This window comes from Triturus cristatus, chromosome 3_2 (genome assembly GCF_964204655.1).
Source record: "Triturus cristatus chromosome 3_2, aTriCri1.1, whole genome shotgun sequence".
Taxonomy (NCBI): domain Eukaryota; kingdom Metazoa; phylum Chordata; class Amphibia; order Caudata; family Salamandridae; genus Triturus; species Triturus cristatus.
Window position 1 is genome coordinate 668,011,182 of NC_140584.1, and position 22,890 is coordinate 668,034,071.

Here is a 22,890-nt window from a genome sequence, read left to right on the forward strand (position 1 = left end):
GGCCTTTTTTTTAGATTTTCTTTATCCATGTGTTGCCATGGAACATAGACAGGATGTGTTCCCTGTGTCTTATATACCAGTGGCATCTGCATTACAGCGGTATTCCTGCCACCATGTCCCTCATAAGGTGTCTCAGACCTTATAGCATATTTCTTCCACATACACAGACTGTGTTGCATGTAATCATAATCTCACTCTGGGTCCCCATAACCTTGAAAAATACATAAATCAGCCATAATGATCAATTCAGGCACCTTAACTTCTGTCCACCCCGCAAGGTTTTTAGTACATGGGACAACATTATTATTATTATTATTATTATTATTATAGAGGCTTTTATAACGCGCTCTGCTACTAAATAGTATAGTATCCTGGCGCGAAGAGAAAAAAGAAGGGGACAGATCGCAGTAAATGCAAGGGAGGAGCAATTGTTTTCTCCCTTTGCTAATATTTCATTGGGTGTCAAGTCCCTATTTCCTTTCCTTTCTTTTCTCTGTTTAAAACTTGTCATTCCCTGCATATTTCGTACATGAAGGGATCTTGCTTCAGCGGGAGGGGAACTTTGTCCTAACACTATCATACCCTCTGCTCGAAATGGACTCCCAGACCTTATTATAATACTGGGAAACACCTGCTCTCCTCTTATTTGTTCTCTAAAGGCACTTTGTTCCTCTAATCTTCTTCTATTTATTTCAGCATTTCTGTTCTCAGCCTCTTTTCACAATTCCATGAGAGCACAATCTAGAACCCTTCTGAATTTACGCCCCACTGAGTTTGTCTCTTCCTCATCTTTCTCATCTTCTCCTGTCACATTCTTGATTTCTACATCATATCCTATATCCCTTACAACTGGCTTTTCATCTGTCTTATATAATATAGATTTACATATATTTGAACAGTCATCAACAATATGGCTTAGTCTCTCTATTGTGTTCTGTATTCCCTTTACACTGGTGGTCATGTCACGATAACCCTTATCCTCTTCCTGATGTATCTTTGATCGTGCCCCTAAATCAAACTTCACCTGTGGGATGCTAGTAGAGTATCCATTTCCTTCACTTGAGTTTTTAGGTATCTTACTAGCCCATTCTAATATGTCTTGTGACTTTTGTTCCATCAATTTTCCATTATTGTCTTGTCTTAATTTTACTGAAATGTCTCCTGTTAGGGACACTGCTCTCTCATATACTTTTTCAGGTTTAAGATAATGTTTGTTAATTGTTTGAGCAAGATCAACCTCCCCCATGTTTAACAAGTCATCAACCTTTGGTCTAATTTTGTTTATGTCAGTCAGGAAAATTAATGTCTGGTCTTTGTAGCCTACAGCTGGAACATAAGTGTCCACTCACTGAGTCTATTGAGGTAGTGGATTCCTTATCTTCCACTGACAATTATGGATACATACCCTGACCGCATAAGGGCCCTTTATTTATCTCAGAATATGTCGGGGGTGGTGCTGTGGATTCTACATGGGGAATCCTGACTGAAAATCTTCCACATGTCAACTGACGCTAATCTTTTATCTCCTTTATATGCTCCTAAGATATACAATATTACATGGGCTATCACTGTATCATCAAAAGAGCCATCGGGGGGCCATGGAACCAGGGAAGTCTTTGTACCTTCTGCCCATTCCTGACAAAATCTTTTTATCCTATCAGAGTCTCCTGGAATTGTGGAAATCATGAGCCTAAAGGAGTCCTTTTCTCTCGCTGCCTATCCGGCTAAGATTTCATAAAGAACGGCATGAACTCACAAAATCTTCCTTTTAATCTACCAGAAACTTTTACTATTCCTTTTGGTGGGAAAAATACTCCTGGACTATAAGACATACCACTCCCTCTTGTTTGGCCTTGTTTTCAGCATCCCTAAATAATCAAGTTGTAGGTGACAAGAGTTTCACATGGCACACCTACACTCAAATCAGATGGATCTATATTACACAGAATAAATCTACCTGGTATCCTAATACACCCAACTCTTACTATTGTTAAAGGCTGTCTTAATGGAGCTAACACTGAAAAAAACAGTTGGTACCGCTGGTAATGCAAGAGAACTCATGATCTATTACACATGGTATAATAATCACAAATCTACATTAGGTATATAAATATTTATATTTTTGTTTCTAAACAAATCACATAACATATGTATACACAATGTCAACTTTTTCTCACTTTCTCTGACATTTTTCTAATTCAAACTGTCAGGATAAACTTCTTATAAAATTCCTAATTCTCTAATAATTCCACAAGGAAAAAAAAACTGTCAGCCAAGTTTAACTAAATACACATCTATTTCTCCGACGATTTCTAAACAAAGGTCTGTCAGGATCAACTAAGTACACATCTCCGTTTGGAACAGTTGTGGATCAGTACACAAGGAATCAACAATCGCCCTTTTCCCCTACCTTATCTGGCTGCTGCAGACATCCCCCAGACTGGTACCTCTGTCGTCCAAAAAACAGATCTTTCGTCTCAATGGGCATCTGTCATCCTCCTCAAATTGTGCACAACCAAATTAGTTGTCCGAAGGGGAACCTCCCTAGCGGCAGGCCAGAGCAAAGGGGATCTCCTGGCTGACTCGCCATGATGTTGGGAAAAATCCTTTAAGTAGCTAAAATCTTTTAATCACCACATCTGCAACAAAGGAAGTACACGCAGATTTATTGCATATGCACAGAATAAGACAGCTGGGAGAGTGACTGCACCATAAAAGAAGCACAAGTCAGTCTCAAATTACACACGCTGTGAGTCAATTCTTATAATACTATTTTTGGCAAAATGAAGTTACACCATACCTAAGTGCACCTAGTAGTCTGTATCCTATTTAATTCTGAGTCTCTCGCCTACAAAATGGCTGAACCTCAGGAGAGAGAGAGAGAGAGAGGGCGAGAGAGATAGAGAGAGTAAAGACTGCAACCGATAAAAACTGGGCATAAAAGTACCATGTCTGAATCCCGGTTCTTGAATCACTGATAAAAGGGAAGTCAGAGCCCAACACGAACATGAAGTGGATTGTACAACAGTTAACCTTGCTACACGATCTGACACAAAGCACCCTGCAAATAACGATCTCTTTGAAGACGAAATGCAAGATCTATGCACAGACTTATTAATAAAGAATGTAGCCTCCTTAGGGAGAGAAATCTCGGAATTAGAAGTAAGAAACAGATGGGAGAATTTAAGAAACATTGGCCTACCAACGGATTCAAAGAAGGGGGCAAAATCTAATCAATCACATGTAAAGGTGCAAGGATTGGACTCGCAAAAGGCTGTGCAAAAGACACTGTTCAAAGGAGAAAAGGGTTACTGATGTTATGGGAGAGCTTAAGAGGCAGTTATCTTGTCAGTTAATGGAGTCGGGCACAGTATGGTCACTCTTAGCTTCCACTTTCCACCGAGGTCTTTCATGGGCAGTGAGAGTGTGAGGAGGGAGGGTGGGGGCCCATATATGTCTTTTGACTGATGTTCTGGTTTCTTATCCCTTTGCACTCTACTTTTCTTTTTCTCCTCAATTATCGTTTCGGTAAGTGAGGTTCCCACTAGGTCAGCATGGTGGTCCCATGTGAGAGAATTCCACATATATGTGCCATTAAATATACTAAAATACCAAGTGGCCAAAATAGCATAGATTAACAGTATAGATTATATGTATACATGTCATACCCCAAGTAAAAAATATCTAAAACGCTATTTAAAGTCTCTCACTGAATACTAAGGATCCAAAGCATCCTGTAAAAGTAGCAAGATGAGTACAAGTACTAGATTATTGCTACAAATTTAGAGGGGATATTATTCTACTAAAAGAAATGATGATTGACTCTAGGGATTCTGTGAGTATGAGGTATATCTACATTGAGCAGTCAGTTTACTTACTAGCAACTAAGAAGAACAAAGTTGTCACACTTCTCTCACAAAGTCTGGTATAACGTTACTTTCCAGCTCACAATGCAATACGGGATGGTGGGTGATTTATAGGTTTCCAAAGGACGGCCAAGACTTATGCACCAACATGTGAACACCCTGATTTTTTTATCAACCTAAATAAGAGGAAAAACAAAATCTCTCCTATCGTAGGGATCATTCTAGGTTGAGACTTTAGTCTCCCCTAGGATGGTGGTATATTGGTCTAAACTTGCAGGAATTATTTTTCTCCAAACAAGGCACATGTGCAGATGAGGAATATATGCAATATTAATATTTGTGAATGCATTTGATGCTTATACATTCCCATGAGCAAATGCTTATTCTTTTTTCACATAAACATTATACATTCACAAGGAGTGATTATTAACCAACTGATGATGTTTTTGTCCTGTAGGGGGCAAACACAAAAACTGAGCCCTACCTTAATATTAGACGACGCATGTATCTACATTGACATAAATAGATCCAAATGGACAGATAATTTGGAAAATGAGCAACAAAATTATTAGTGACTTACTAACTAAAAATATTTAATACTAGAAATGTTGTGCTTTTCAAGGAAAATGTAGAAACAATATCTCATCAAAACGTATTTGGGACATTTTAAAAGCAGCAATAACGGGTGTAATGAAAAAATCATAATTTCTAAAATCAAGACCAGAAATTGGACTCATTGGAAACGGAAATCAACACATTAGAGCATACACTTATCCTTACAAAAGGTTCAGAGCCAGTAAATAAATTAGAAAATCTAAAATACGTATGCAACAAAAGTTATGGGTGAGAGAGTATACACATGGTTGACAGGTAACAAAGCCAAGAAATTGTCTCAAAGAAACAAAGCAGGTAAAGCCTTAGCTAACCACCTCAACTCGTTTGGTACACCAAAGTTGCAGTGTTTAAAGACACAAACATGGAACAAAAACAAGCACAAAAGATATACTAAGTTGTTTCCAATATTTCCATTCTAAACTTTGCAACTCCAGTGCACAGTTTTCCCAGGAGGATTGCCAAGTATGCTTAAAAAGTGCTTCTGAAGAACCTGGATTTCACTTTAAAGGAAATCCTAAATAAAGAAATCGAAATATCTGAAATAGCCACTGCAATTTACTTACTTAAACTTAGTGCCCAGCAAGAATGTTAAATTCCTCTATTACGACACTTGAAGGGTCTAGGTACCCACTTTGCAAATATGGATTCTATAAGGATAGGAACCATTTTTCTAATCAATGGGGATTGTAAAATGTACCCGAAAGGACTCAGGAGAGTTTTTCATATTAATCCACCCTAACAAAACCAGTTATGTTTACGTTGACTCACCTTGATAATATCAGACCTTTTGGACCCATCTCGGGCAAAGCTAGACTCTCCAGTAATGGTGATGGTTCTGGATGCAGAGAAGGCTTTGATAAGGTATTGTGGACCTTCCTGCGTTTAATGGGAACAACATTTACCAAATTAAAGAAAATAAACCTCTAAGTGAATTCAACCTCCCTGAATTCTACAAATATCAGTTAGCATTTCACTCAAGACATAGAACAGACTGGATACAGGACATTTCAAGCCTCTCACCACCATGGCGTCAAGAAACTCTGTTCCTATTTCCAATTATATCACTCTCTCAACCTCAGGAAAGATGACACAACACTAAAATGCCTAGATAAAAAATGAAACATCAAAATTCTAAGGGCCCCATGCATCAAACCAAAAACTAGTCGCAAACGCACAGATTTGCAGAATCTGCCCCTTTGCGACTGGTATTTTTGCATTTGTGATGCACCATCCCAAATGCAAAAATCACAACTTAAGGAATCGCTAAAATTATGATTGCTCAAATTGCGATTGCATTGAAGGAATCGCAAATTGCGATTCCTTAGATGCAATGCATTAAGCAAAAAATTATTGCGATTTCGCTATTAGAAATCGCAAATTACCATCAAACTAAAGTTGATGGTAACTTGCGATTACTTTAAAAAATGCACTAAAGTGCATTTTTCAAAGTCACATTTTACACACACACATGCCCATGGGCATGTCTGTGCGCAACATGTGGAAAAAGGGGAATTTCAGGGGTGCAACAGAGTATCCTTTTTGAACCCTTGCACCCTTGATATTGCATGCACAATTTGCGTGTACCTATAGAGTACTCGCAAATTGCGCATGCAATTCCCATTGATTCCAATGGGCCTCTAGATGTCTTGGCAGATAAGGGTGCCCCAAAATGGCACCCTTATCTGCCAAAAAGGCCGGCAACAAGGAGCCGCTTCCTTGCGGAAGGCGGGGCCAGGAAGAGGCGCAGCTCTGTGCCCTGTTTATCAAGGTGGAGGTGGCAGTGTTGGTTTTTTACGTCTAGCGCCACCTACCCTCCACCCTGGCAGCAGGCCTGGGTCCGGGTACAGACTCTGGGCGAGGGGCATCGGGGAGTGTGTCACTGCTCTGGGGTCCGGCGCACCCATAATCAGCTGACACACCGGTGGTCCGACATCCTGGACTGAGAGCAGGACCTGCTGAACCTGGTAGGTGTGAGGTCACAGGGCTCAGTGAGTAACTAATTATTAATATTATTAAAATGTGTGTGTTCTATGCTGTTGCTAATATTTTTTTCCCAAATAGCAAGTATGCTGCTCACATGCAGGTAAATTAAGTTTACAAATATTATATTAAGTGATCGTTATTCTAAACAGGTGCCGGGCGCTATCTAATCATACTAGTTGGTGGCATGTGCTTTCGTCGCCTGATTATGTAAGAGAAGTAATGATGATACTCTCACTTTAGTTCTTAGAGCCTGTTTTGTAGCTCGTACAGGGACAAGCAATCAATTTGGTGTATGCATGCGTCCATTTATGCATTTAAAGAAAAAATGCAGACTAAGTGAATTGGCCCGTCAAAAGGGGTCTAGATTGCGAATGAGATGAGAAGAAGCAAACATGATTATTTAACATATATTAGTAATTCCAAAATCTAGTTTACTAAATTTGGAATAGGGCTATGTAGGTTTAGGTAATTTGGAATAGGATAGGGCAGTCCACAATACAAGTCTACTAGTCAATCTGATTTAGAAAAGTTCAATGTTGTTGCGATTGCCTTTTCCTGTCAAAAAATATTTTTGGAGAGATTATTTATTTACCACAAATCAAGTGTTTTTTGTCTATATGTCTTACATCAGTATCCAGGGGCAAGAAGAGGTCTGTGGCAGGTGAGGGAGCTGGAAGTGCCTCTCAGTCCTAAAGTTCTTCCTCGGCCGATGGCTGTGCTGGCCCTAGTAAGTCCTCCTGTTGTTAACATTAATATTTATTTCACTAAGTTCCATTTTTTTATTATTTCTATCTGTTTCCTAATTGTTACCCAATTCCTCTTCGATCTATCAGTTTCTAAATTCTTGTTATCCCTGCATTATCCTTTTTACCTATTTTCTATATTCCTAGTGTCTTTACTTTACTTTAAACTGTTTCTCTACTAGTCTGTCTGTAGCTTCCTTTCTTCTGCGTTGTCAGTCAGCTTTCCCTCTCCCCTTATATACCGTGGAGTGCCAAGTGGTGGTACCGTAAGACTCAGAGAAGCCATTGGTCTACTACTACTACTACTACTCTGCCGTGCAGATTGCATGTCCAAGTAAAGTATCTTACGCATGTTTGTTGAGATGAGAAGGCTTTCTTTTTCTTTCTCATGTTCAGTCAGTAAAATGAGAGAGTGGCCATGGTCACTTTGGACACCCCAATGTTGGATCTTCTTAGCTAGGCCTAATATTATTAGCAGCAGTTGGTGAACTGATGACCGTGCACCACGGCGGTAAGGAAGTATGAGGAGGATGGCCTCATTGCATTTGCCAACCAAGACCATATGTCCAGTTGCCCACTCTTTTATTTCATTTGAAAAACTCAGATTCATCAACAGCTCTAGCCACTCCTTTACAGTTTGTCTTGAGGCTTTTCAAAAATTGCCACCAACAAAATGCCCAACCTGATATTTTTGATAGAAGATACTGTTTGTATCAGAATTGTAGTATATTTTGCTATAAACGAAATTAATAGGGGGAGGCGCCAGCCAGTCAGCAGATGCAGCAGCAGTAGGGGCTGAGCCAGCGGCAGTGGTAAGTCATATTGTTTGCTAATTGAGAATTAATTATATGCTCACTGCAAGGGTGTACTGTTTACTTGTGAACAGTTGAACATACCCCTCTTTACTTAGCATAAAGCCTAGGGAGAGTTTGCGGAATTCCGCTACGTGGAACTCTAAAGTGCAAAAAAAGCTCAGCCGAGCTAGGCGGAGCTCCGCAAGCGGCGGAGTGCATTAGGTAAATGCCATTCGCAGTGATTTTCAGCGCTGGGTGTTTGTCCGCACTGTGCAATCATCGCGAACTGCATCATGCACAGTGCAAGCGGGTACTGCTTCCTTTCTGCCTCTCGAGTAGATTTTTTACTCGAGCGGCAGCTATCCCAACGTGAACGGGCGGTTTCTCAATGCAAGAGATCACGAGCATACGCGACCACTCGCAATTAGAAATCCGACTGCCCGCATTGAGAAATCTTGCCGGGAGGTTAATTTCCACGCTTGCGCTCACTAACTTGACGTTGACGATCGCAAACGAGGAAAGATCTCGCCAGGAGATGGATTTTCCTCGCTCACACTCGCCAACTTGATGTTGACCAGCGCTAGCGAGGAAATAACTCCACTCCGCTACGCAGAGTGTAGTTTTTCGGAACTCCGCAAGCTCCATGTAACGCGGAGTGCAGAAAGCTCCACGTGCGGAGCGGAGTTCACCAACCAGGCTTACTTAGCATATACAGCGTGAGTTGAGTTGAGTAACTAATGGGCTCTTCTATCTTTAACTCAGCAGAGAAAGTTTTATGAAGACCTTTAACTAAGATGGGTTGATGGAAAAGGGAAAGAAGGATGCAAGAAGAAAGGACTGATGAAATGTAATATGACTGGTAGACAAGAATGTGTGGGTGAAAGAATGCATATACTATAGGTGGCTGAATGCGTGGATGGGTGAAGGATGTATGAAAGGGTATATGGGTGAAATGATGCCTGCCTGGGTGGGTGAAAGGAATCCTCCGGTGGGTTTGATGGATGAAAGGACGCATGGGTGGGTAAATGACAGATGTATGTTGGGGAAAGGTTCATTGAGACTGACAGCCACGTTTGGATGGATGGATATATGGATGGATGGATGGTATTCAATGTTGAAGACTGGATTGAGAGAATGTAAAACTTGAACAGTGAGTAGCAAAGCCAGGTTTGAAGAATAAAAAATACTAGAAGAACAATGCAATGATAAATGGAAAAATCCTTGGGAAGAAGAATAACAAGCATTTACAATGCAATAGGTCTCACAATTACATTGTTTTGCGCTATTGGCACTGTAAATGTCATTGTTTTTTTTTTTTCCTTTGTGAAGCATTAATCAAATGGTGTAATGTAAAATGGCAATAGCTCACTTTGTTGTAATTGCGAAATCTATTGCATTGCATTTGTACTAGTGTGAGTTCTGTATTGTAAATGGTACTGGCTTTTATTATTTTTTTTTTTTATCACATTGATGTAATGCATTAAAAATGTTAATACCCCAGGCCTCAGGACAGCAAAAAGCGATTTTTATGGCCATTGCCTGCTCCGCTTATGAGGACTGCTGCAACAGGCAAGGAACCACTGGTCCTTAATGAAGTGCTTCCTGTTGCAAATGGCCACTGCAAACAGTGATAACCATAGAACCAGAGCATGTGTCAGGACCTCAAGCACACACCTACTCTTCCCATATCGGACACACAACAACCACACACTCTCCCAACCACACATACAGGCCAGCCTCTCATTGCCATGAAATGTTTGAGTGTCAAAATTTCACACTGGTTGCTGGTGAAAGCTATACAAAGGCAAGATAACTTAACTAATGAAGAAGTCACCAGCACATGACACGGTGGAAGGGAGGGTCCCCCGATACTGGTGTATGGTCCCACAATCATGCCAACTGCTTTTGCACACTTGCAGTACCCTCTTCGAATCTTATACAGCATACAAGCCCCATCTTCTACCCACTTGCACATGGCTGTTCAAGAATGTACCCTCCTAACCCCACAGTGTGCCTCATGGGTGGAAGTCTCTCCGCTTCATACACGTCTTGTTGTGTCCAACATGTCTTTAGAAGCCATCTATAACGGGTTCTGAACAAGCAATGAATTATTTTAATTAAACGCTCTCTGGATTTTTTTTTTATTGCTCTGCCTAATAAATTATGACTTTATTGTGGCTCCAGAGAGAGAGATAAAGAGAGAGAGGGAGGGAGGGTGAGAGAGAGGGAAAAAGAGAGGGATAGAGAGAGAGGGAGAGCTAGAGATATATATATATATATAGAGAGAGAGGGGGGGGATAGAGAGAGAGACAGAGGGACAGAGAGGGAGAGGGATAGAGATAGATAGAGAGGGAGAGCGACGGAGAGAGCATTTTTATTTAAATAAAGGATTGTTTGTTAATTTTCTTGCTGGAACGCCATTTGTGCTGCGGAAAGCTGGAATGGCCCGAGGGCTGCCCGTCTCACATTGGGAGGGAGGTGTGAGGGACGTGGGGGAGGGAGATAGATTTTTCCACCTGGTTGAATTTTCCCTTTAATGGACGTGTCATCTGTTAGGCTGCGATGCGAGCAGTTTTGTGGAACAGCAACACTGAGTGGCAGGCGCGATTAAAGCGCCTCTCTTCTCAAGAGAAGGCTCCAGCAATAGAGATTTCTTTAAGATGTTCCCAAAGAAAAGAGTTCTTGGGCAAATGAGGTTGTAACTTATACAGGTGTTCCAGATATTGGTAGCAATGTTAAAAGTAAAATTCATATTATATGAATAAACATATACACTAAAAAAACGTTATGGTTAATTTATGATTTCGTCTACTTATAGCACATTAACACAGTTAAAAAAATCTTAGCTATTCAAATAAAACTCGAGGTGAAGAAAACCATTATGAAATAAAACTGAAATCTCTCTGAAATTGGCCTATTAAGGCTAGCCACAAAAACCAAAGCTTCAGCCCGCTGTGAAAAAAGTTACTTTCTACCCAAAATGGACAGCTCATTACCTCACAATATAAATATATCAATATATATCAGGACTTAACAACATATCTTTACATAAGGCATACAAATAAATTCTAATGTATCCTTATTGATGCCACCGGCAGTGTCAATAGCAAAGAAATGAATAAGGTCCCCGGCGAGGTCACTTGAGGCAGCATCTGTTGCATCATGTTTGATTGAGGGAGGTCATAGGCAGAAACCGGCGTTACTGCTTACAAAACTAAGGATAGCACAGTTAATTGTCCTTGGCCGAGCGTGTTTCTTTTATATTTACCAACTGATATTTTACCAATACAGTACAAACCGGTAATATTATGTTGTTCAGTGTGCATGTGATGCCTGTAGATCCGGGTTCAATCCCCACTCACTCCTGACAACAATTCCCGCAAGTCGTTTGAAATAAGCACAGAGACAAATAAACAACACGGAGTGAGTACCTTTTACCGAAATCAGAGTACAATGAGGGAAAAACATAGCTATATAAGCCCATGCAGCTGAAAAGCAATTTCATTTATTTTCATTATATTTTATGTCCTGAAGACAGTTTTATTCAATTGAAATATTGTGGTAAAATGTCCTTCAAGTGTGCAGTAGCATTGAAAAAGTGCTGCAATACCAAGGCTAGCCGACAGGGGTCCCACACAGGACAGTGGTTGTAAATAGGAATAGGCATCGCGCAATAAGAACAACCACACCAAATATTTGCACTTAGCATAAAAGGTCACTTTATTAGGCCAGGCAACATAAATTAGAATCTTGCTACAATAAATATTCTTGGAACAAAAACCCCATTGTCATTACTCTTGAAACTTTTGCTATCCAACCAAATATTCCCCACAAGACTTCTCATCAAAAAGACCCCATGAAATGCATAATCCCAATCAACCTCTCCAACGCCCCTCCCCCACCCCAGAGGGAAGCATAATCCCGCTCCAGACCATCCAACCCCCAAGAAAAAACACCACCCAGGAAAACCAGAGAGTTTTCCTGGTCCCCCCCCCTTTAAACAAACATTATGTTTGCTGCCACAACCTTAGTGGCTATTAAAGGAACACCAAATATTCTCACACTAAAAATCCGCCAATAGATCTCTCAACTCCATTAAATAGTATGCCTGGCCCATTTGTGACAAGTGCACCCCGTCTTCCCTGAAAAGATGATATTCCGTACCCGTGATTTTATCATGAGCTAAAAATGTTATCCCCATTGCAGAACAAAATGTTTTTCATTTCCCGATTGAGTTTCCTGCAAGCCCTTTCCATCGCCGTGTGGTTGCGAGCTCCCCTCCAATGGTGCCTGTAAATAAATTCAGTCCAAGCCAGAGTTGTACCCACCCAGTTATTCTTGAGCACCGCCAAGTCCAATTTCATTTTCTTCAAAAGGGATAAACCGGACAATGCCACAAGATCATTTTCCCCCAAATGGATTATTAATAAATCCTGGAAACCTCTAGCAGAAGACAGCTCAGAGAGCATAGGAAATAAATCATCCCACTTCATCCCCCCTTTCCCCTGCCATACAACTTTATGTCCGTTGCTAGGCAAACCAAGAGCTCGGCCATAAATCTGCTGTTGGGCGAAGCTGGCTGACCACTTAACAAACGAATGGCCCACTATCCATGTCCGCCTCTTTGATGATAATGAACTTTTAACATGACCTAGCGGGAAAAAACCAAAATTAGTCCACATAGTAAATAACATGTCGTGCAGCAATCATATTTCCATCTCCCAATCTTCTTAATGTCATCCAAACCCCAACCCAATCTGTAGGCTTCAGTCGCTGCCCCTAGCCGAAAAGAGTGAGTCCCAAAAAGTGCGGGGTTTTTCCCAACAATGACAAAGTTTTACGTAAAACTGCCAATAGTTGTCCACTAGTAATTTTACTCCCATTCTTGGGAATTAATATGTCCCCACGTTGTAGGCCTAAGGAAACAAAAAATTACTCCCATTCCTTCACTGAACAACAATCCTGCACTCCGCTACCCTTTAAAAAGATACAAGTGCCTCTACCCGGCTGATCAGTTTTTGACTTCCTCAAAAGAATCCTAACCCTCCCACCTTGCACTTGAATATCCTCTACCTGCATGCCCCACTGATCCCGCAGACCTAACAACTCGGAAACTCTAAAAGCGCCAAAAAACAGCCAAATCATGGGCTCACGTAACTCCGAAGAAAAGGAACGTGCCCTCCCCAGACCCTTCAACATACGCCTTAATGAAACATCCCCAGTAAACTCCTGTCCCCACCACGACTGACTATAAAATGAAATGCCGGCCAATTTTCCTGAGATTGTTGTATGAGATAACCCCCAAATTGACCAAATGCAAAAGAAACTGTAACATAACCTCTCTGATACCCTCTGTATAAAGAACCATTTTGTGAAACTTAACACAACTTAAAAACTCCAACCAAGCCTGACGATAACTGCGTCTAGTAGAAGGGGCTATAGATTTTTCCACCAGATCAATGATTCTCATTCCCCCAGCGCCCAGATGTCTTTCGGGATCGAAGTTTTGCAGCCACCCGCCCCCGGCGCCAAACTGAAAAATTTCTGCCAATTGAATCGAGACCGAGCATCCGCAATTGAGTTATTAACACCTGGAATGTGTCTCGCTCGAAACACAATGTTTAATCTGAGACTTTGCAGCATAAAAACACGCAACAGGTATAATACACGCACATCTTTTGCCTTTTGCTTGTTAATTAGCTCCACAACAGCCATATTGTCAGTATGAAAAAGAACATTCCTGTCCTTAAACTCCCAACTCCCCAAACTAAAACAGCCACAATGAGAGGGAACAATTCAAGAAAGGCTATGCTTCGGCCCTGTTGTAGCCAATGTGGAGGCCATTTTTCCGCACACCAACGACCTTCCCAAAAAATGCCGAAGCCATGCGCTCCAGAAGCGTCTGAAAAAATCTGAAAATGCCAGATGGTATCATCCTCCACAAAATATGGAGAGACTCCATTAAAATCCTTCAAAAATTGCAGCCAAATTAGTAAATCCTCCTTAATCTCCTTGGTGAGCCTAATCCTGTGATGAGGAAGAAATGCCCCAGACATCGCCATCCCCAAACGTCTACAGAAGGTCCTGCCAGCACGCACCACGCGGCAAGCGAAATTCAAATAGCCCAAGAGACGCGGAACCTGCCTGAGCGGAACATTTTCCTTGTCAATGATCTCCAATAAAAATTACCTAATTTCAGTCACTTTAGACGCTGGCAACCTAGCCATCATAAGTTCCGTGTCAATTTCAATACCTAAGAATGTAAGTTTGGTACCTGGACCCTCAGTTTTTTCCCGAACCAAAGGAACGCCGAACTCCTCAGCCAATTGTTGGAAAATGTTCAGGCATCAGTGGCACTGATGTGACTGAGCTTTGCCATTAAACAAGAAATCATCTAAATAGTGACATACCTGTTTGTGACCACTTTTCTCCGAAAAACACCATTGAAGAAAAGTACTGAATATTTCGAAGAGTGCACATGACACCGAACAATCCATTGGGAGGACTCTGTCTATGTAAAAAGAATCATTGAAAAACATGCCCAACAGCTCAAAATCTGATGGGTGAATGGGCAGTAAACGAAACGCTGACTGGATATCACATTTAGCCAGTTCCGCACCACTCCCAGCTGTGCGTACCATCCTCAGGGCATCATCAACAAATGTATAAGACACATTGGAGTCTGACGGGGAAATGAAGTCATTAATAGACTGGCCCTCCAGCCACGATAAGTGATGGATTAGTCTAAATTCACCTGCCAATTTTTTGGGAACCAAACCCAACAGAGATATCTTCTAATTCTTCAAAGGACAGTGCTTAAATGGACCTGCTATCCTGCCCTCCTGTATCTCCAAATCCAAGAGACGTATCATGGTCACACCGGAATTGGCCCACTATGCTACTGCCCTAAAAGACATTATTAGGGCCGACCAATTTCATTCTATATCATGGCTTAAAGAAATCAGAGACTTATTAATAAAATTAGATCTGGGGCATCTATGGGATGATTCAAATGGGTTAAAATTTCCTCCTAAGTCTGCACTCAAAAAAATGTACTGGGATATGATTACAACATCTGTTATTATTACTGGCCAGAATACCAATCTAACAGGACGATATCTCGACATCAAAAGTATTCCATCTTGTGAGGCTTTTTGGGATTATATAGAGAGGCCTTTTGATAGAAAACTGTATTTTCAGTTTCGAATTGGGACCCTCCCTGTTAAAACATTTATACAGAACTGGCTACCCAACCATGATAATTGTTGTCCTCACTGTCGAGATTTGATTGAAGATGCTGGTCATTTATTATTTGTTTGTCCATTGTATGTCATTCCACGTCGCAGATGGATAAAACCAGTATGTTTAAATTTGGGGATACGTAGATATAAGGATGCCTTGAGGATACTCGAATCTGATTGCACTCAATATTTGGTTATTGCTGTAGCAAAATTCTTGGGGTGGGCCTGGGTTATACGTTCACGCACCCTAAAAATGTTAGAAGAAGGATAAAGAACATCTGACACCAAGGACATTGTTCTATTTTTAGCATAAGCTTGTTTTTAATTGATGTTATCAATTCATCGGAACTATTCGCCAGCATCATGGTTTAATGTATTTTTAAGATTGTATATTGTTTTAAAAATAGTATTTATATTTATTGTTAGGATGTAAATATGCTTTTATGACAATGCTGTCGAATAAAGCTTTGAATTTGATTTGATTTGTATCTCCAAATCCAATTTCTTCTGCACCACTTGAGGCAACTCCTTCGCCGATTTTAAATTGACAGACCATCTATTATAACGGGGACCCTGATAACTTAAAACCCTCCTTGAAACCCCAATAGAGTTTTGAAGTTGATTCAGTATCAGGATACCCTTCCAACCACTGTGTCATGACCGATAACGTAATTGGGGTCTGAGACCTTTGAGATAAACTGCGGAAAAGCTCCCCTACCTCTTGGTGATTTTCTCTGATCCCCAAACCTTTGGTTGGCAAAACACTGGATGATGGCATGTTTCCCACCACACTGTGAATATTCGTGCTTAAACCTGCAAAATTGCCTGATGCAGGAACCTCGATTAAAGTTCCAACAGGATCCCGTAACTGGTAGTTGTCCTCTTCCCACAACACCCGCCCCAAATTGGGCGGGGCGGGCGGGGCGGGGCGAGGCAGAAAGGGCCGATAAGTAATTGGGAGCCCGCTTGCAGTATGCGTTGTCGAAGGCGTCTGAGACGAGGACATCCACTGAAGCCACAGTTCCTGATCCACATCCCCCCAAGGCTTATCATGGAAAAAACTTACTCTAGCCCTAAACTCCTCATCATAGTTGAGCCATGCGAACCCCCGGACTGTAAATGTGCTTTGTGTATGATATCAATATACTTAAACATTGCAACAGCCCTGTCCTGATGTTTTTCACAATAGACGCTTGCATAAATTAAAAATGCTGCCGTCCAATTTTCGATATTTTTTGGAACCCTAGGACGCCTCGAAAGCTCCCACTCTTCTTCATTGGACCCCTCCTTTGCTTGAACATCCCTATGAAGGAGCTTGAATACGTCTACAAATTTGTGGTCCCAAATCCTCTTCTTAGTTTTCTCAGCCAAATGCGTACCCAGGGGCATGGACAAACCCATGTAAGGTAATTCTTTATGCATGGGGTGAACGGCACCTGAAACTTGCCCAGATGAGGATTCAGACCCATTCATGTTTATCAGTGCTAACCTGTTTATCAATGCTTGGCGCCTTATTTGATCCCACAGCACCTGAACCCACTCCCACCTGTTCTGCAGATTTACCAACCGCCTCCCCCGCCCCGCAACCCGAACCTTCCTTCACTGAGTCATCACCCACCCCCACTTAACTTACACTGGGTTTGTCTGTCAAAGGTTGCGGCCACGAAGACCACCACTGAGGCCTACCTGATGTCAATTGAGTAGCCCGCTCCTGGAACTCCTGAGGATCCTCTCGCCGTTGTTGCCCCCGAAGCCGTTCCTGCTCCGCTTTCTTGCCCGCTCGTGACCTCTGAAAAATACTAGCAACAACAGTTGACCCCGACCCCTTTGTAACCGCTACTTGTTCTTGACCCATAGCTCTTGTGTCAAAAATTCCTTCATCAAATAGAAAACCTTCATGTATACTTTCGTCCACCAAACCTTGACCAGCATATTCATCAGGTATGACCAAATCATTATTACACCCACTCAGCATTTCCCCGTCTCCCACCCCGCCATCATAACAATCCCAATTGGTCACAGCAAAATCCGCCTTTGATCCGTTCTGTGACACAACACCCTTACCAACAGCCGCGCCATGCTTCGCCGCCCGCCGCCATCTGCGGGAACTTGAAAGATGAAGACTTCCAGCCGCTCGTGCCAGACGCCGCTACCAACTTACCACCATCCCGAAACTGCGTGGCACTGCCCGTTGCCGAAGATGAAGGAGTAGCATGATCCACCCAGACCCATTGCCCTCTACTTGGCCCTAATGCAGAGTCAAAAGAAATCTGTGAGAAACAAGGAGGAGAACGAGATTCCGGAAAAATAGATTCAAATCCTGAAGAATAACCAGGAGGTTCAGAACGTGACGTAGGGTATATGTTGTGAGACAGTGAGTCAGTACCATCCAATTCCTGAACCTCCTCAAAAACTGAGTCTGTTAAATCAACAGCTAAAGTGTTGATATTGTAAATATGAGTTGACATACTCCCCAGGTGGGCCCCTAGGCATCGGGACCAAAAACACCTCAGGAACGGCTCCCTCCCCTGCAGTACCCTGCACCGGAGCAAAATTATCGTTCGGACTATTGTGCTTTCCCACTGCCAAAATTTGCACCCCCTCACTGTCATCACCACTGTCACTGGAATAATCCACCAAAACAGCAGAGCGTCCCTAAAAAGACACAGAAGGCGCAATATTAATGGAAGACATTCCTTGAAAATTAGCAATGTTTGTGAGCACCTTGCCACCGACGTGGGCCCTCTTAAAAGCTGATGTAGTTGCCGGCAAAACCAAATTTTCCTTTACCCCAATGTCATAAGAACCTCCCTCCCCCTGCTTGACAGGGAACTTGTTGTAGTAAGGCTTCTGGAGGTAGTACCACCCCTGCCCTGTACTCTCCTCCTAGCACGCCCCATGCGGAGAGAAGATACCGCCCTCAACTGACCTGAAAACCTGTCAGGAAGCACGTGACATCTGGTAGCCTGTGACCTGCTGGCTTCGCTGCGATGCAATGTTTCCACCTCAGCACGACCCACAGCCCCTAGCGACCGGCTCTTCGCAGGTAAACAAGCTGCCACTGCTTCCGAAACTCCTTGAGCTGCCATCCTCTTCGGGCGTCTCCCCACCGCCGCCAAAACTGTTGAAACACCAGGCTGCAATAAGTCCTCACGAACTGCGTCATAAATAATGCGCAATGCCTCCTTCACAGCCTCTGACTCTGCCATCCTGAAGCAAAGCCTGAAGAAAAACACACCAAAACTAGCAGAAAATGAGGAAAATTGGCAAGGCTTGTGTCACAAAAACGACAGTCTCCCAATCTCCTCACAGAAAAAAACACAGTTTCCCCTAACTGCTGCCTGCTCTGCTCACGCTGCTAAGCCCCGCCCCCTGCCTGCCTAGAGCCCTGACGCTCTGTGTGGACTGTTCCACCACGCGAAATTCCCCAAGGGGACAGCTGCTCGTGCCGCGATCCCCTTGGGACCCCATTTTCCATGCTTTGTTCTCAGTCTTGCTCTATGAACAGAGCTTTCGGCTCCGGCGCACAAGGTCAACGCGACTGTTCGGCAAGTCCTCCGACTCTGCGAGTTCAGTCATGCATAACAAAATATATATCTAGATATATGTAAGAAAAACATTGTAAGTAAAGTAAGAATATCCACGCACTCGAGCACGCCACAAAGTCCTAGGCACAGTATTTTCAATGAAACGCCTGTAAAGTGGAGAGCGCCTGCTGGACGAAAGCAGATTTTGGTTTTCTTCCTGAGAGTCTTACTTACACTTACAAAACGTGTTTATTGTAAATTATGTCAGTCAACTAAACGAGTGGATATTTTATTGTGCCTGAACCGAGGAACGTTGGGCTTTAGGTTCGCCGAAAATATGTCCGAGCACTCAGCTGGCGTGGTGGGAACCTCTGTCGGTGAGCTCTGGAACTGCAACACGCCACATACAGAACAAAAGAAACACATGCCCACATGCTGAATAGATGACATCCAGTCTGTGTGGAGAAGAGTAAGACACTGTGCTGGGGCCAGCATCTGCCAAGCTGCCACAAAATATTTCATGGGTGCCTGACATGTCAGACAGGTGCGGCGCATAGAACACAGGCACAAATGTTTTGCTCAGTTGCCACACGTTGTGCGCAGGAATCTCTCATTCTGCACAGGTAATGTATGTGGTGGACAGGCACCACACATCCTGAGCAGGTGTCCCACAACCTGCACAGGTGCCACACATTCTGCAAAGGTGCCATGCATGCTGGACATCTGCCACACATTCGCATACACATAGAACGCAGGAGTAACAGGTCTTCCTCAGGTGCCACACATCCTGTATCGTACATGCTGTCCAGTTGCAACACATCCTGGATTTGTGTCACCCCTTCTGTACAGGTGTCACGCATTCTCCACAGAGATCACACGTGCTGGACAACTGCCACACATTCTGGATAGGTGCCACCCATTCTGATCAAATGCCACACATTCTGCACTGGTATCACACATGCTGGACAGCTGCCACACACAATGTGGATATGCGTCACTCATTCTGCGCAGGTGTCACACATTCACCACAGGTATGACACATGCTGGACAGCTGCCATACATTCTGGATATGTGTCACTCATTCTGCACAGGTGTCACACATTCTCCACAGGTATTACACATGCTGGACAGCTGCCATACATTCTGGATATGTGTCACATATTCTGCGCAGGTGTCACACATTCTCCACAGCTATCACACATTGCTGGACAGCGGCCATACATTCTGGATATGCGTCACTCATTCTGCTCAGTTGACACACATTCTCCACATGTATCATACATCATATGCGAGGCAGCTGTCACACATTCTGCATAGATGCCGCACATCGTGTGCTGCATTCGGATTAGGTGATATGTCCTGTGTTGGTGCCACGCATTCTATGCAGGTGACACACACGCACTCTGCGTGTGCCACTCCTACTCGATGGGCCATACAGGTGCCGCACCTGCTCAGATGTGCCACACGCTGCACAGGTGCAATCTTTACTCTACAGGTACCACAGACGCTCCAAAAGTGACCCGCTGGCTCTCTAGGTGCCACACATACTGAACAGGTGCTAGATCTTGTGTACAACTTCTATACATTTTGTGATCGGTATTTAACGCAGATACGAATTCGTAGGACTAACATATACATGCCATTTTTGCATTTTATTCTTGCTCAAGACACTTCAACACGTCTTGACTAGATCCTCAGATGCGCAAAGGCAAGTGCTGGGCCCCGGGCGTATATCTGCACCGCCCGCACCCACCTCCCTATATTACCTATCTCATTACAGCTCTATATTTTCTTCCCTGCTTTCTTCCTTTTATCACATTTTTCCTTTCCTTCTCCTTTCTCCCGTTTCTGTCTTTCGCTTTCTTGTTCTTAGCAAAGTCTGGAGAGTAAAAATAAATCTCAGTCCCTAGAACCAGTGGCAATGCGAAAAAATCAAGTTCTGAAGCGGACCACACATGATGGACACGGTGAGCAGTCTAAATATCGATAATTTAATTTCGACCTACCATAATTTCGAGTCTAGAATATCGTAGGGACAGAATATCGATGTCAAGAATATCGATGGACAGAATATCGACCCTAAGGTAAGTAATATCGATTTTTGTTATATCGATGATAGTAATATCGAAGTTAGTAATATCGATATGAAATATATCGATGTTACTAATATCCATGTCACTAATATCGATATTTATAATATTGTTATGTATTTTATTATGTATTTAATATGTATGTGTTAATTATTTTTTGTTAAGTGTTCTACTGTTTTTAAAATATATGTATACAATTTATATATGTTAATAATGGGTTTTTTAAAGTTAATTTTGTGTTTTAGTACCGTAGCGGGTTGTGGGTTTATAGGGGAATAGGGTGGGAAGTAATTTAATTATATGAATTTAATTATACATTTTTGGGAATTATAAATTAATTTTAAATATTTTTTGCGTTTAAATTCTGTAGCGGGTTGTGGGTTTATAGGGGAACAGGGTGGGAAGTAGTTTAATTATATGAAATTAATTATAAATGTTTAGGAATTATAAATTAATTTGAAATAATTTTTGCGTTTAAATTCTGTAGCGGGTTGTGGGTTTATAGGGGATTAGGGTGGGAAGTAATTTAATAATATGAAATTAATTATACATTTTTAGGAATTATACATTTTTTAAAAATAATTTTTGCGTTTAAATTCTGTAGCGGGTTGTGGGTTTATAGGGGAAGAGGGTGGGAAGTAATTTAATTGTAATTAAGTAATATTTATATTTATTTATTGGTATTGATAATTATATTATTGTTAATTAAGTATTAATTGGTAATTAATTTTTATTAATTGGTAATTAGTTTTGAATAATTGATTAATTGTTAATTATATTATTGTTAATTAAGTATTAATTGGTAATTAAGTTTTTATTAATTGGTAATTAGTTTTGAATAATTGATTAATCGATAATTATGTTAACTGTATTATTTTATTATTTGAGTGTTTCGTGCATTTATAGGGGAATAGTGTTGGAAGTAATTGAAATCTAATTAAGTAATTATTAAATTTGTAGTTGGGTATTGATAATTAATTAATTGTAGATTAATTATTAATTGGTAAATATTTAAAATAATACTTTTTCGGTTATGAAAAAGAATTTATTGTTGATTAATAATCAATTGGTAATTAAATATGTTTAAATATTATTTAGTGATATTTCTAATTAATATATTAATAAGAAATTATTAATTGGTAATTAATGTATAATAATTATTTTGTGTAAAAACAATATGTAATTGTTTAAGATTTTTTAATTGGTAATTAATGTTTGATAATTAATTTTTGGTATACAAAATTTAATTGTTCAATATTTTTAAATTGGTAATTAATATTCCTTAATTATTATTTATTGGTATTTATTAATAATTTATTGCTAATTAATTATTTATTGGTAGTTATGTTTTTAATAAATATGTATTGGTATTTGTAAGTAATTTTGAGTTATTTAATAATTAAATTATTAATTATTTAAAATAATTATTTTATTTAAAAGTATGTTATTTTTAACTTCTAAGCTATCCAACACTTTCTCTACTGTTGCACTCTCTGGAGTTAGAATAGTAATTTTTACCCCTACGCAATCCAACACTTTCCCTACTGTTGCACTCTCTGGAGTTGGAGTAGTAATTTGTACCCCTACGCTATCCAACACTTTCCCTACAGTTGCACTCTCTGGAGTTGGAATAGTAATTGTTACCCCTACGCTATCCAACACTTTCCCTACTGTTGCACTCTCTGGAGTTGGAATAGTAATTGTTAGTCCTACGCTATCCAACACTTTCCCTACTGTTGCAGTCTCTGGAGTTGGAATAGTAATTTTTACCCCTACGCTATCCAACACTTTCCTTACTGTTGCACTGTCTGGAGTGGGAATCTCAATTTTTACCCCTACGCTATCCAACACTTTCCCTACTGTTGCACTCTCTGGAGTTGGAGTATTAATTTTTAACCCTACGCTATCCAACACTTTCCCTACTGTAGCACTCTCTGGAGTTGGAATAGTAATTTTTACCCCTACGCTATCCAACACTTTCCCTACTGTTGCACTCTCTGGAGTTGGAATAGTGATTTTTACCCCTACGCT

The 22,890-nt window shown here is 41.3% G+C and overlaps 1 long non-coding RNA gene across 1 annotated transcript in view; it reads left to right on the forward strand.

Annotated features, from left to right (window-relative positions):
- LOC146857925 (uncharacterized) overlaps positions 1–22,890 on the forward strand; it is an 80,383-nt gene that overhangs the window by 44,534 nt on the left and 12,959 nt on the right. Inside the window, exon 2 of the long non-coding RNA XR_014979969.1 lies at positions 7,096–7,191. This is a non-coding gene — a long non-coding RNA (uncharacterized LOC146857925). The remainder of the gene's footprint in view (positions 1–7,095; positions 7,192–22,890) is intronic.